Genomic DNA, 15,384 nt, shown 5'->3' on the forward strand with positions numbered 1-15,384 from the left:
ACATGTGGCTGGAATGGAACAGGATGCTGCCAATAATGCAAATACTGTGCCTGCGCACTATATGCATACAGCTCAAAGTCCGGAGCAGCTAGCCCGCCCTGATCGAAGGGGAGAGTAAGTAACTTCCACGACACCCTAGGTTGTCTTCCAGCCCAGACTAGTTCCAGTATCCCAGATCGGAGCCTTTTAAAAAAGAGACTGTTTAGGGGCAGAGGGATATTCACAAATAAGTAAAGTAATTTAGGTAAAATCACCATCTTAGTAATGGCTATGCGCCCCGTTAGGGAGAGGGGCAGCGTCTTCCATCTTTGAACCTTGACTTCAATCCATTCCACAACCCTACCGTAGTTAGCTAGACAGATTTCCTGTATGGACCTGCTGAACCAAATCCCTAAGTATTTAACACTATCATCTGTCCATGTGATGGGAAACTCCGTATCACATTTGTCAGTGCCATCAGTCATTGACTTCGTCCAATTGATTTGTATTCCTGTGAGGTCTCCATATCTGATAAATTCCCTCATAATGGGGTCAAAGTTGTCCGCAGGATTGACCATGTATATCGTCATATCATCTGAGTACATAGACACGAGTAATCCCCTGGAGGTAAATCCGATGCTGCGGTGTGTGTGATGTTGTCTTAGACGGGCCGCCAGTGGCTCTGTAGCTATAGCAAAAAGAAGCGGCGACAGAGGGCAACCCTGCAGCGTGCCTCTTGTTATAATAAATAGTTCCGACACCTGGCCATTCACCCTCACCCTCGCCGCAGGGGCAACATATAACAGACAGATTTGTTGTATAAATACCGTGCTAAATCCCATGCGAGTGAACAGTGCAAACAAAAATTTCCACTCAAGAGAGTTGAACGCCTTAGTGGCATCCAACAGTGCCGCCACCGCCTGCACCCTCGGGTCTATATAATGTAGCAGTCCAAATAAAACTCTAAGATTATGCGATGTTGCCCGCCCTGGAACAAATCCAGATTGATCCGACAGTGCTATCTGCGGCAACATGGGCTTCAATCTGTCCGCTAGCAGCTTAGCGTAAATTTTCGCATCCAAGTTCATTAATGAAAGGGGCCGATAAGATTCCGGACTCGCTGGTCCTTTGTATGACTTGAGGAGGGTTATTATCATGGCCTCTCTAAGGGTGGGCGGCAATTTGCCAGTTTCAATGGCTTCAAGGTATACCCGATGCAACCTCGGAGCTACGATTTCAACATATTCTTTATAAAAAGCAGCTGTTAACCCATCCAGGCCAGGCGCTTTGTCCGCCGGCATACCAGCGATTACTCCCTTCACATCTTATACCGTGATGGAAAGATCCATGCACTGCCTCACGCCATTGTTAAACCAAGCCAAGGCTATGGTGTCCAAATATTCATTGATTTCTGTCTCACTAGGTTGAGTACGTGACATGTACAGCGATCTGTAACACTCTGTCATTGTTTGAAGTATAGTCTGTGGTGATCGTACTATATCCCAGTCCGGTCCCTGTAGTTCAGTGATGTATTCCGCCCCCCACGGTGCACGCAGCAGTGATGCTAACGTTTTTCCAGCCCTGTCTCCCTCACCATAGCGTCTGGCCTGTGCATACTTATTGAGATACGCCGTTTCCCTTTCCGCTTCTTCTTGAAATGATGTTAATTTTGCCCTCAGTTCCGCCTGAGTGGAGGAATAAGCATGCTCCCTGTTCCTCCTCTCTAAAGTGGCAATCTCCCCTTCCAGTCTGCTCAAAGTGTCCCTGATTGACCGCAGCACACCCATTTTTAGTGGCATGCAATTACCTCTAGTCACCACTTTGAACGCTTCCCAAAGTGTTCTACCGAACCCTCATTCAGCACAAAATATTCGGTCAGTTTCTTCCCTAAATACTTGTTCTAAGAGCGCTCTCGAGGGAAATCACCAACTAAATGGTTGCACATATTGTGGAAGAATAGATATCTGCACCCACACAGGCGCATGGTCAGAGGAAGTCTGCGGCAGCAGATCAGCGACCACCACTCGGGAGTGTATGTCTTTAGACAATAACCAATAGTCAATCCGCGACCAGGCGCATTTATGTGCAGTAACGCATGTGCCCTCCCGTGCCTCCGGATGTAGATTTCTCCATGTGTCTACCAAACTTTCCTCAAATATGATATCACGGAGTGCAGCAGCCACCCTTGGGTGGTGTTCCCGCATCACTCCCTGTCTGTCAGCAGTAGGAGACAGTATCACATTAAAGTCCCCACCCCACAGTATCGCCGCTGGCCCGCAGGACTGAATCTTGCACCATACATTTAAAAAAAAGGAAGGGCTGTCTGCATTTGGGCCATACACATTAACAATCAAGACGGGGGCACCACACAGTGTTCCCAATAACAATATATATCTACCTTCTGTGCCTATTACCGAGGTGTGTGTTTTTCACTGTAGTCCTCTACGTAGCAGTATTGCCACCCCTCTAGCATAGTTAGAGAAAGGGGCCTCTATAATTTCCCCCATCTGCTGTGCTTAAGCATGTTGGTGTTGGTCGTTGCTAAGGGTGTCTCTTGTAATAAACAGACATCCACCCCACGACGTAGCAAATATGAGTGGATCAACCTCACCTTTCTGTGGTCATTTAGACCCTGTATGTTCCAGGTCAAACAAGTTATATCTTGCACAAGTATTCCCAGCCATTGTCATATTTATTTATTTATTTATTTATTTATTTATTTTCTTATCTAGCGCTTGAGTCAATTCCCGAAGGGATATCTCCGCGCTTGTGCTCCTATCAGATGGGCTCCAACATGATCATATGCTAATAGCAGAAAAATGTTACATTAAAACTGAGTGAATAAATGAGTTTTAAGATTTTTCCTGAAGGGTTCTAAATTGGAAATTTGTTTCAGCATGGGTGGAAGGGAGTTCCAAAGAACAGGGCCTTTGTAGGAGAGGGCACGACCTCCCTGTCTGGTTCTTCCAAACCTTGGGACCTGTAGTAGCTGATGACTACTGGTGCGTAAAGTGCGTACAGGGACGTATGGTACAAACTTTTCCCTCAAATATTTGGGTCCTGTGCCATACAGACATTTATGTATTGTACAGCACGTTTTGAATTCTATACGTTGTCTTATCGGCAGCCAATGAAGCTGGTGAAGAAGAGGACGAGAGGGAGTTCTAGGTTGAGCATTGACAACCAACCTCGCCGCAGTATTTTGGACAACTTGTAGTTGTTTTATTTGTTCCTCATTTGCCGCGATCAGCAAACCATTGCAATAGTCCATCCTGCTGATTACTAGTGTCTGGACTAGTGTTTTCCTGTAGTTATCAGGCAGGAATGGAAAAACACGCCGTAACAGCCCGATTACGCGGAAGCATGCTCCTGTAACTTGATTAATGTGTTCTTTGAATAGGAGTGCTTGATCCAGACGTACTCCAAGGTTTTTAACAACTTGTTTCGGGCTGGGTACAGGTCCTAACTCCAAGGGCCACCATTCTGGGGACCATAGGAGGGTAGCCCCACCAAACAACATGACTTCCGTCTTGGCTACATTACACTGGAGATAGTTCCGTGCCATCCAGTCTGCCACAGCTCTCATCCCATCTGCAAAAGATTTTTGAATTGCGGGCGTGAGAGTCTGGAAGGGAAACAGGAGTTGGGTGTCGTCAGCATACGACACCGGGGTGAACCCGTATTTTCTTACAATGTCCGCCAAGGGGGCCACATACATGTTAAAAAGCGTGGGACTTAGGCATGAGCCCTGTGGCACTCCCTTGGTGAGCTCCCTTGAGATGGAATTATGGGAGCCCAGCTTGACTACTTGTAGACGACCCGAAAGAAAGCTTTCCAACCAGGACAGAGCCATGCCTCCTATGCCCACCTCCTTCAAACGACCGAGAAGTATTTCATGAGACACCGTGTCGAAGGCAGCGGATAAATCTAACAGCACCAGAATCGTTGATCCCCCCTCATCGAGTGACATCCTGATGTTATCGGTCACTGAGATGAGGGCCGACTCGGTGCTGTGATTGGGCCTGAATCCAGATTGAGAGTGGTCCAGGCCCTCCGCTGTCTCGATGTAATTCGACAAGTGGGTGTTTACATGCCTCTCGGTTATTTTGCTAAGGTATGGCAGGAGGGAGATGGGCCGGAGGTTAGAAAGGTCTGTCCATGGAAGTGCGGCACTCTTCCGGATAGGGTTCACCACCGCTTTTTTCCATTCCCTAGGCACGTGTCCTTCCCTAAGAGAGTGGTTTATTATATCTCGGATTTGAGGTCCGAGAAGAGTACTCAGCGAGGCCATCATTTTTGCTGGTATGAAGTCATCGGGAGATCCTGACTTTATGTGGCCAAGGAGGGAAGGGAGGTCTAATTCACCGACTGGTGGAAAGGCTGTCAAGAGGACATTTCTTTGTATAGGTGGAGGAGTAGGAGCACAGATGTTACTTTGATAACTAGGAGCCTTCAAAATGTTCTCGTAAATCGAGTTGATTTTGTTTTCAAAGAACAGGGAGATGTTCTCGCATAAGGATTGGGAGTAGTCGTCTGGGCTATCACAGGCTGTCGGTTTTATGAATGCCTGTAGTATTTTGTATAATTCCTTAGAGGAATTGCCCGCCTCTGCGAGTTGCTGCTGAATGATGCTCTTCTTTCGCGCCAGTTTTATGTTCTTATAATAATTAGACTGGGCATTGCGATGTGCTCTACTGTTTTCTTCTGTGCGTGCTTTCCTCCATTTTTTCTCTATCCTCCTGCATCTCTGCTTCTCTACTCTCAGAGCCTCAGTGTACCGTTTTTCTTGTGACCAACGACTGTCCCCCCATCACAATTCGCAATCTCGGAGGCCGTGTAAACACAGGGGCAGTTACAATCAAAGGGCAAAAAGTAATCCATAGCATAGAGTCTGTTCGAGTCTGGATATTCAGGCAATAACAATACCATAGTGAAAATTGTAGGTATAGCAGGCTTTCAAAACATAGAGCATATTTCGTGCCAGTCTGTTGAAATATCTTCTTCGCCGTAACAATTTCCCTGCGGGCTGCCTGTATCTGTAGGGTGAAGTCCAGGTAGAGCGCGATTTCATTACCTCGGTATTGTATCGTTCCCTTCTCCCGCGCCATACGCCATATAGTATCCCGATCTCTATAATTAAGCACTCTAGCCAGTATTGGTCGTGCTGGCGCACCCGGTTTTGGCCGCGGCCCAAGAGACCTGTGAGCCCTTTCAATATGGAACATGGAGGAGAGGCCGGTCCCGAATACGTCTTTAAGCATAGTCTACACATATTGTTCCATGTTTGGGGTGTCTGACGATTCCCTAATACCTGTTATGCGTATGTTATTGCACCTCGATCTCGCCTCCAAATCCTCATTCTTCTGTTGGATCAGCCCCAATACTTTGTCCATTCCTCTCAACTTCTTCTCGGTTTCGGTCTGGCCTTCCTCCCTCTCAGTCACGCGCGTTTCCAGCACACTGACCCAGCCTTCTTGCTTGTCCGTCCGCTGTGTAATTCTGTCCCTGCGGTCAGCTAGTGTGTCCATCTTCAAGTCGATACCCTGCAGGCTTGTTTTCAGTTCCTGAAACAAGGTCCGGATGTCCGCTGCCAGAAGTTGCTCCTGCGCACCATCTCCCTCCTGCTCCTGCTCTGTTGCAAGCGTGTCCGTCTGTTTAGTGGTTCTCTTATCAAACGTGATTTTAGGCTGACTCGTTTCTGGCTTTCCCATCGTGACACGGGGTATAGGTTCCTCCACCAACCATCATACACCTCGACAATTCGCTCAGGCCTTTCTCTGGGGATTAACTGCGTTGACGCAGCCAGTGCCAGAGAGCCGCTGATTCAGTGCTGGTAGCAGATGCAAACCTCTTCCCCACTGTACAGGATGTCTACTGCCCCCTTGAAAGGACTCGAGGCGCTTCAGCCATCTAGGGCAGTCATCAACTGAGCTGTGCAGGCAATCGGATCTATCGCACAAGGGTACCTACCTACACCCCCTACTGCCCTGTATGTCTGCATAAAGCTCAGTCGCGCAGGTCTGTGTGCACTTGTTGGCCATGTGACAATGGATTTCCCTCAGTCTGGCCAATGCAGTGCAACTCGCCACTGTTTCAGGGCAGCTCCGGGATATGGTCCGGCCTGAGGAAGCAGAGCAGCCTCATCCCAGAAGTACTGCGCTGTGCCTATGCCATCTTCTCCCAGCGAAAGTGCCTCATTACAATCCCTGTATATAGTGCCACCCAATAGCTGGGATCTCCTCCTGTCTTCTGCGCAGATCCAGATGCCCCTTTCCACACATGCAAGTTCTGTCCTTTATATAGCCAATCTTCCACCAGCTACTTGCCCACAACACTGTAGACACACAATTCAACTCCCATCTCCTGTTGCAGCCACCTTTACACACATCCTGCCAAAAATGAAAAGTGCATATCCTTTGTTACACTGGATGGAGCCATAAAGTTCAGCAGCACTTCACTCCGGGCAGAGTATAATGTCCCCCAATGCGAGCCTAAAATGGTGGCCTCCAGCCCCGTGGTCTATCAAGGGAGCGCGCTTCATGTCCTAGTGCCCTCAATGTCCAGGGCGTCAGGGACCAAAGCAGTTGCTGTGAGCCCCGTTGTCTGCCGGGCGGCCTGACCTGTACAGACGAGCACGGGCCGCCAGCGCTTGTTCTCACTGGGCCCCCCCAGTCCCTTGGCCGCTACAAGGTCGCCTCCCATCAGCGCCTCTCACGAAGCCTCCTTCTGTTCTTCTGCAATTATTTCACAGGCGGCAGCCTCACCCATCCACGCCGTCGCTGCCGAACAGTCGTCCGTCCCTCTTTCCTGGGCAGCCACTCCGACAGCCAATCCTATAGGCGCCGCCCCCCGGGGCTTTATAGGGTCCACAACTACCCCAGATCCACCACCCGAGGTCCCGGTCTTTGTCGGACACCTAGGCCGCAGCCCAGCTCCAGGACCGCCGGCGCCGCCTCACCTCCAAAGGCTCCACGGGCGCTCAATTTCCAACTTATTCCGGGAGCTTAGTGCCCCAGCTAGCACTCCCAGCAGGCTAGGTCCGAGATACCCCACGTTTTGATCGGATTAATGCCGGATATTCGGCTCGGCCGGCGGAGCTGCAAAGTTAAGCAGCCATTCCGCACTGCGGCCAAGCCACGCCCCCACCTTGGGCCAACCTTAGGGTTGACTAACATGTAAGAAAAGGGAAGGGTAGGGCCTGGCAAGTGGGTGCACTTGCCAAGTCGACATGGCAGTGCCAGACTGAGCACAAATACTGCAGTGGCAGATCTGAGTTACATTCACAGCCTGCTTATGTGGGTGGCACAATCAGTGCTGCAGGCCCATTAGCAGCATTTGATTTACAGGCCCTGGGCATACACAGTGCACAGTACTAGGGACTGATTAGTAAATCAAATATGCCAATTATGGAATCACTAATTTATAACAACAATTTACAGAGAGCATTCACACGTTGGCACTTAATAGAAGTGGCAAAGTGCCTAAAGCATCAAGACCAGCAAATACGAAGTCCAACACACAGCAAAATAACAGAAGGCAAAGGCTAAAATACAGGGGAAACCCATGCCAATTATGGCAAGTCTAACACAGACCATCTACGAAACTACTATTGGATCATCTTAACACCAGAACATAGAGAAAGCCATTAACAAGTAATTTATCTATTACCTCAACACACACCAACTCCTTGCCACCAGGCAATCAAGTTTTCAGACCCAACTACTGCGCCAGACCTCCTTCATCGAAGCAACAGATGACGACAGGGTGATCCTTGACTGAGGCTATACAGCAGCCCTCATTCTGCTTGATCTCTCAGCTGCCTTCAATGGAATCTCCCAAACCACCGCGATCAGAAGACTACATGAAATATGCATCCAAGGACAGGCCCTCAACTGGATACGCTCCTTCCTCACAGGAAGAAAACAAAAAGTCAACATGCCACCCTACACGTCAGAATCCAAAAACCTCCTTGGACCACCCCCCTTGGACCAAGAACCTCCTTGGGCCATCCCTCAGCATGACCTTGTTTTACATCCACATGACACCCAGTGGCCTACCTCATCAGATTGCGTGGCATCAACATACTTTCCTACACAGACGACACTCAACTGATACTTTCCCTGATGGACAAGTCTCCAGTGACTATAAACAACTTCACCACCTGCATGAGCACAGTAGCCACCTGGCTGAGATCAACTTTATCAAACTCAACTCAGACAAATCTGAGATAGTTATCTTTGGAAAGAAAACCTTTGCTTAGGATTCCACCTCTTGGCTGGCAGACCTCAGGTTCAGACCAACCCCCACCGGCCCCACCAGAAACATAGCAATTATCCAAGAGGTCATAATCCTGCTATACGTATGGAAGAACAGGTTAGTATCCAATACCATCCTTCCCTTGGGGCGGGTGCCATAGATGAACTAAAATCGAAATCACAGCAAGACACAGGGGCAGGAGGTTAGGCAGGGGACTTTCGAGGTTGCAATCAGTATACACTTATTGGCTCTAATAAGGTAGGTAAACTCTCCTACCTTGGACGGCTGAGGTACTAAGTCTACCAGATGAGAGGGAGAAGGAATCTGAACTCTCTAGTAGGGGTGGTGAGAGGAGAAGAGATGAGCTGTTGGGTTTGGAGCTGAGACTCTGCAACTTCTTTAAAATGACATCCCAAAAAAGTTCACAGCATTAAGTCCATGATCATCGAAAGTCTCTTGCGTTGTTAGAAGAAAGCTCCTTCACTGGCTATCAAAGTCCAAGTTGCGGTTTAAAATGTTTTCCAAAATAAAGAAGCATGGATAACCCAAATCCTTTGTCTCAAAACAGTTCTTTCTTTTGCTTCCGGAAACTGGATCCAAAAGTTAAGAGCCATGTGTAAAACCGCAGTTTTCCTAGGTTGGGGGTGTAAAGTATCCACCAAAACGTTAGTCTATAAAAGTCCACTCTTCCTGAGCACTTTTAAATATAAATGAATTTTACAGTCTCCTATCTTACCTGTTTTCAGAAGAAATGCAGGAGTATGTACAGGTGAGCATCAGTGGGTAAACCCAGGCCCCGTAGCCCGAAGCTCAAGGGCAGCCCCTCAGCACAGTACTCTGGCCAATGAGCTCCCAATTGAGTCTAGAGAGGGCCCCTTCAAGTACCTTGCAAGGGGTCCCCCTCAAGTTTTGTTACACCAGTGGTGAGCAAGAAAGAGTCTTTCTGCTGTCTAGGATTCTTAATAAATGACAGCTTCCAGCACATGCAGTCAGCTCTCATGACCAGCCAGCCCTGGCAATGCCCGCTTTCTTGAAGTTTCTTACTCTGGTGCCTTGCAGGGAGCCATGCCTGGCCACAACTAAAATAGCTACCCTGCTGAAGTCTCTTCCTATGGAGCATCGCAGGGTGGAACTTGACCCCTGAACAAGGGTCACAAAGGTGTTAAGGACAAAGGGGTATATTATCAAGGGGTTTTATCTCCGCTTTTTTGGCTTTAAAAGCCAAGAAAGCGGAGATAAAATTATCTCCCTATTACCAAGCTGTCGGTAACACCAGTTAGCGACAGCTAATAGGAGATAGCGACCATCATGGGCCCCACTTTGCATGTCAGTGATATTTATCACTAATGATATGCAAAGTGGGCGTGCCAAGATGTTAGCGACTGGAAACAGTCGCTAACATCGCTATCTCCTATTACCAACTTTTGGAGATATTTGCGCTAAGGGCGAATATCTCCAAAAGCTAACACCAGCCCTGAGCAGTTCTTAGCCATGTTATCCAATGGGAGGTGGATAACATGGCTAAGAGCATTTGCTCGATAATGCATGAATATCGCTGACTTTTCAGCGATATTCATGCATTGCGGGCGTTTTTTATCGCATTTGCGATAAACCTTGCTAATAGCAAGGTTTATCTGCGATAAAAATCGCCGATGTGCGGCGATAATTTTTGTCTCTAAACAAGTTAGAGACAAAAATTATCGCTAGTTGTTGATAATATACCCCAAAGTTCCTTCTTGGGCACCACTGCTCTTTAAATGCAGGCACAGAAGTCTCGTTAGTCTGCACAGCTCCCACTTTAGCGCAAGTCTGGGGCACAAGTCACTTGCTGAATACTTGAGGGGGCAATTTTGTAGGGTCACTGAGTGGTGTCACAAGGAAAATGAGGGAGGAAGCGAGGTTCTAATGCTATACGACAAGCTCGACATCACAGCCTATTTAAACGCAGTGACCTCCACCAGTTTCCACATCTTGTGGATGCTGTGAAAAATCTTTGAGTGGCTACGAGAGAACACCAGGAAAGCAGTCAAACAGGCCCTGATAACCAGCAGACTTGACTACATCTACACACTATGCAGGAATCACCAAACAGCTCCTGAACAGGCTCAAAACCATCCAAAATGCTGCAGCAAGATTCATCCTGAACCTACCTCACTGAACCGACATCGCTTCATACCTCAAGGGACTTTTCTTGCTACCATACACAAACACACTCAGGTTCAAACTTTTCACACACACATACAAAGTAATCAGTAACATAGGTCTTGTCTACCTCACTGGCTTCATTCACTTCCACCAACCTTCCAGGCACCTCTGCTCAGCCGGACTCTCACTAGCACATCTACCCCACATACACAAAAACAGAAATGGAGGTCGCACCTGTACTTCTCCCTCAAGCATGGATCAACCTCCTACAGCACCCTAGAGCCATCTCATGCTTTCGTGAGTTCCGCAAGAAGGTGAGGACCTTGATTTTTGAATAATTTTCCCTAGGAGACAGCCGCCTACCCACCTGCAAAGCACCTGCGGGCACATGCATCATTTGTTTTTGCATTCGCAAACGGTGCGATTCGCAGAAATTGGCCATTTGCGAATGCAAAATTGAATTTTGGGATGCATGAATGTTAAAGTGTTAATCGCAAATTTAGGAATCGCAATATTTTTTGTGATTTCTAAAATTATTCGCAAAATATAAGGAATCACATATTGATTGTAAAAAAGTGCATGCATGAAAATTCGCCATTTGCGATTTTTTAAGAAATCGCAAATTGCGATTCTTATTTTTAGAAGAGGTCTGAGGAGGTGGTATTTTTTTTTCCTAACAGTGAATTAGGTGAAAGTGATTTGAAAGGCATATAAGGGGAACACCAATGCATCTTACATTCATTCACTATGGCTGCAGTCATTGTAGTTGCACGTAGGATGAGGTTGAGAGCTGCTGCTAGGAGGAGAAGGATGATTAGTGAAAGAATTTTTAGATTACGCATAACGTTATTAGGGCAGACTGAGCCAGAGATATATTATAAGTATAGGCTCAATGGTGATTCTATTTTAGAGTTGATTGCAGATTTGGACCCAATTTTGCAGAAGCAGACACGTAGGACCCAAGCCATTCCTACTCATGTTCAGGTTCTCTGTCCGCTCCACCTTCTTGCCTCAGGGTCTTTCCAGGGTGTCATAGCCATTGCTGGTGGGGTCTCCCAGAGTTCTCTGTCTAGGTTTTTAAATAATTTTCTAGATGATATGTTGCAAAGGATAAGGAATTACATTACTTTCCCTACAACTGCGCAGGAATTGCTTCAAACCAAGTTAGACTTTTACAACTTGGCACATTTCCCACATGTCATAGGCTGCATAGATGGCACACATATTCCTATTTGTCCTCCTTCTGATAATGAGTACATTTTCCGCAATAGGAAATGTTACCATTCTCTTAACATTCAAACTATATGTAACTCCAAAACTATTATCACTGATCTAGTTGCTAGCTTCCCTGGAAGTGCCCATGATTCCTACATTTTTAGACACAGTGCTATTTATGGTAGACTGCTGGCTGGAGAATTTGGTGATGGGTATTTGCTTGGTAAGTGTTTTTATGGAAATAAATTTAATTAGTGAAATAATACTTACCATTAACACTAATAGATTGTTATTCCACCTTTTCATGTACTGTAGGTGATAGTGCTTATGGTGTCAGAACATTCATACTTACACCTTATCTGACTCCTACTACTCGCAAAGAGCAACAGTACAACCATGCCCATATTTCAACTCACAATGTCATTGAAAGAAATTTTGGAGTTATGAAATCTAGATTTCGCATACTACATAAAACAGGAGGTGCCTTACAATATCGCCCTGAAGTTTGCTGTAAGATAGTTGCAACATGTGCCATGCTGCACAACGTAGCAACTAAGAGAGGACTTGAATTGGATTTTGGGGATGTCTTGCAAAACAATTACAACCCACCCCAACAACCCCAAGCCAGAATACATGGACCAGACGCTGCAGAGGGCAGGAGAAGGTGGGCAGAGATCACACAACATTACTTTTAATACAGGTATGACACTTACAATGCTTATACTTTGGTGACATGTTCTGTTTATTAATGTAAATGTTCATTGAATGTTAAAAAAAATTAGACATCATAATGGCTCATTGATAAAGTAAATTCACATGTATTGTGTTGTAATAAACTTTTGCAAAGCATAAATCTTATGATGACAAATGTATCATGTCACTTTCTGAAATATGCTATTTCCTTCTACCTCTCACACCTAAGGCTTTACTTGTGACATTGTCAGTGCCCTTGGTTATGCTGGTTCCTTTGGAACTTTTCCTATTGCTGCGGCTTTCCACTACTTGACTACTACTCCCTTGCTCTGCTATATCTGCCTCACCATAACTGACCTCCTCTTCCACAGGCATTTAACTATTTCTTACAACTTGCATGTTATTAGTTAAAGTCATGAGTGAGGACATTCCCTTGGAAACATCATCACAGCACTTTGTCAGGCCCTTCTGCATGGCAACTGCATTCTTGACAAGCTGTGCTGTGCTCATGCACATTCTAGTCATTGCCCTACTACATGTTTGCATAGAGATGTTTGACAGTTTTGACCTTTTAGTTTGAAATAAATATTGAGTCTTCATTGCTGCACACATGGATTCAATGGAAAATGCTATTCGGTCCAGTTTTTGAGTGGACACCACATGGGCATTTTCAATGACTGAAGACATTTGTGTTAAACTACTACTGATGGCACTGAAATCATCACTCATGTTACTTATTTTGTTTTTAATGATCCTAATGTCTTTTCCTTGCAGACGCTGAGTTTTTAAAAGCTTCAATTCCAGCACACTGGCACTGGTGTCATCATCATTATTTGATCTGCGCTGCCCATGACGTGTTCTGCGCCTAAAAAATTGCTGCAATCTATGACGTCTGCCAAGCTGTCTTTGAGGAGGTGCAGGGTTTTGTGGAGTAACTTGGACTTGAACAGTATCATTTTGTGGTACATCGCTGTCTGACTCTGGTAGTTGACGTACTCTGTGACGTGGATTATTTCTCTGGACTGTTGGTGAGGATGCTTCTGAATGATTTTCAACAGAATTCAGCAAATCCTCAGTAAAAGACTCAGCAAAGTCTATGAAATCTGTGTCCAGGTCTGCATCTATGGTTAAAAGAGTGCAGAAATGTGGTTACTATGTGTGAAATGTACTTTATGTTGCATTAAATAAAGTACTTCATTTGTATAATCTAAACATGTTTACAGCCTAAATGTGTTGCCTATTACCATATATAAAATGTTGTTTTTAAAAAACACTCAATTTACAAAAAAAATCTGAAAATGACAAGAACAAACTACAAGTACCATGATGCATTGCAGCTATTAGGAAAAGTGCTATTGCTGTCACATCCATAGGTTAAACTTTAAGCAGAGAGTGAAACAAACCAACATCACTTATGATGTAGTTTGAAATGGGCAGCAGAGACAAACATTACATCTAAAAACACAGAAAGCATCTTTACCGTGTGAAGTTCCTGGAAGCTCTGATGTGTCAATGTCTATTAATCCAATCACCGCTTCTGTGGAAAGGGTTCCTTCAACAAGGTCCTCAAGGGGTGTAGTTGGCTTGTCCTTGGGAGTTCCTTCACCGGTCTTCCTGGCAGACTTCATGCGGGTCGCAAGTCTTTCTTTTGCGCGACTGCGCAGATCATACCATCTTTTTTGCAGGTTGGTGATGTCTCTGTGTGCTACTCCTACAGCATTAACTTTGGCTTGTATTGCCAGCCAAAGTTTCCTTTTCACCCCTTCAGGCACCTTAAGGGACTGCTTGCCAAACAACTGATCCTTTCTCGCTGTCACCTCTTCTATAAGAATCTCTAACTCCTGTTCACTAAATTTCACTTTACTTTTCCTTGCATGCTGCTCTTGTGAAAACATTTCAGAATTCATTGCTTTAGAGGTTAAAACAGGCTCCTCCACTACCAACAGGCACTGCTCCAACTGCCAGAAGTCTCTCCTGCAGTTCAAAAGCAGAATCAGGTGCATTTGATGGCTTCCCTAGCTTGCTGGCAGTAATTGAATTGAGATGCATCATGTGTGCATTTTCGCAATTTGCGAATTCGCAAAAATGCGAATTCGCAAATAAGAATTCGCATTTTTATGCGATTCGGTAAAAATTGCGATTTTTACCGAATCGCATAAAATTCGCGAAAAAAATCATGCATTTCATTTTGCGATTCCTTATTTGCAATTCCCTAAATTTCGCAAATAAGGAATCGCAAAATGTACCGATGATGCATGTGCCCACTGGATACCTTCATGGGTGATTAGCCAGCTACACAATAAGACCTTACAAGCTCTAATTCTGCTAAACAGAAGTTGACCCCTACAAAATCGGCATGACTTCAAAATGTCTTTACATATCTCATGAAGAATGTGGGGACAATGCCTATTGGTCTTTTTCTTTTGGATATAGTCTGCTGTCCAAGGTAACAGACATTCACATCTGAGTTACTTCAGGTATGGAATCCACCGGAAACTGTACTTTCCTCATACAAATTATCTTCCTACATATCTAACCTCATGCAAATTGCATTACGCCATTTGAGATGGATTTAATTTTTGTTACGAACACAAAAAAACTGTTGGTTTTACTCCGCTTTGCTTTTTGTCAATAGATCACTTTCTTAAATAAAGAATTCATGTCAACCTTTAGCTCAAACAGTTAACGCAAGCAGGCCTCTTGTGCGCGAGGCGCTTTTACGAGGGGCTGCTTTGTGACTCTGATGAAGTGTTTCTTGGCAGAATCAATACTATTCCCTCTATTATGTAAAAACGAAGTGACTTTCCGCAGCCTTGGTTAATGCTGACCTCGCTGGTCAAAGTCAGACACTTATTCACAGACAGGAGAAGTTATGCGCCGGCTAAGTAATGTCACTTGATAATTCATGGGGAACGTCGATATTACTATGAACATGCATAGTTAATTTACATCTAGTAAAACAACTTCGTTACACTAATAAAACCGAATCCAATGTTATCCAAATAAATAGCGCGTGCAGCGCACCGTTCTTTCATAAACAGTATGAAATACAAGCGTGTTGATGAAGGAGGGGCCCTTTATCAAAGACTTCAGTGC

The sequence above is a fragment of the Lissotriton helveticus genome, chromosome 1_1 (genome assembly GCF_964261635.1).
Source record: "Lissotriton helveticus chromosome 1_1, aLisHel1.1, whole genome shotgun sequence".
NCBI lineage: Eukaryota > Metazoa > Chordata > Amphibia > Caudata > Salamandridae > Lissotriton > Lissotriton helveticus.